The following is a 1,558-nucleotide window of genomic DNA, read 5'->3' as shown; positions in this document are numbered from 1 at the left end:
ATTTGAAATTGATTCCCATGGAAAGCTAGTCTCATTTCAAAGTAAGACTAGCACATACAGGGAAAATTAATACTTTAGTCAACATTCTCTGCATTTATGATCTTTGCAAAAATCAAAGGAAAGAAACAACTCAAACTCCTCATTTATCATGGAGAGCATTTGTATCAGAGACCTCTTGGGGTTCTAGAGAAGCTGCTTAAGCAAGAACTACTTGAAGCAATAATTTACACAGGAAGCCTGGAGAAACCTATTAGCTAAAAGAAGGATCTGTGCAGAAAATTGGGCCTGTTTAATTTATGAAGGCCACAAACTCCTGGAAAAAGAGAAGTATTTTTTTTTAATGACTGAACTCATAGAGGAGAAGTATGGGGTATCTGAACACCTACAAACACCAAGAGCTGAGAAACAGCAACAGCAGAAACAACTCCAGGTTAATTAAATAGCATCACGTAGCCTCTCAATACGTGGCAGAGGTAGTGGTAGGGCTGGAAGACTGAAATTTGCTGCAATGTGTTTGGGGGCACTGGGTTACTGGAACTAAGGTGAGCTCCACCATTGTAAAATCAATTTACATCTCTTTCTTTTTTATTTTATTTTATTTTTTTTTTTACAATTTCCACATAGATAAGCAATAAGCCTCTCTGTGGTTTCTGGATTCTAATAAGAGAGATACATCTGACAGAGATTTTTTAAAAACCTGCTGATTCAAGCCATACATTTGAAGAACACAAATGGAAGACATCCTAGTGGACATTTTTTAAAAATTTCATGGAGTAGTGAAGAAGTAAGCATGTAGAATTCATCAATTTGTCAACCTCAGGCACAGACAGTCTCCAGGCAAATACATTAATTTATTTCCTCAAAGGAGTTTGGTTCACAGCCTGTGTTCCCACTCTGAACACGTGTTCCTTTAAACTGTCAACCTTTTGTTTTCAGAGTCCTACAGATCCCATTTACTAACCTAAAAAAAAATGCACTGCTTAATTTCCTTACTATAGCTAGAATAAGTGATGGTGTTAACAGTTTCAGTATTTTGAAAGAATTACAAGCCCACAAGCAGGATATTTCCACACTATAGTATTTACATCACACAGGACTTGAAGCAGGTAAGAAGAAAAGAAATCAAGGCGACCTGTTTATGTTTTCTAAACTCCGAGTCTTTTTAAAAAATTCTCCCCCTACCCAGGTCACATTTGCATCTGAGGAGAAATGAGAAGGGAAAAATGAGTTCTAGTGGAGGAAGGAAAATAAAAAGAGTAGAAGAGGTAGCATAAGTGGCACATTAAAACGGTCTGTAGCTATGTTGCTTTTGGGAAATAGAAAGTTTTTTTTAAAAAAAAGAAAGTTAAATCTCACTCCCCCATTACCCTCAAAACTCCATAAAATGCTACCGTACTGTCTATTGCATAATGACCACAAATGAGGGGGCATCACGCTAAAAGATATAGACATTAAACTAGTTAATCAATAAATAAAATTATAATTACAAATCGTGATAAGTAATGTAAAAATAAACAGAATAATACTATAAAACATAATGAAAATGGTCTAGTTTGGA

Source organism: Mandrillus leucophaeus, unplaced genomic scaffold, assembly GCF_000951045.1.
Source record: "Mandrillus leucophaeus isolate KB7577 unplaced genomic scaffold, Mleu.le_1.0 Scaffold1119, whole genome shotgun sequence".
Lineage (NCBI taxonomy): Eukaryota > Metazoa > Chordata > Mammalia > Primates > Cercopithecidae > Mandrillus > Mandrillus leucophaeus.
Note: the sequence above shows the minus strand (reverse complement) of the source record.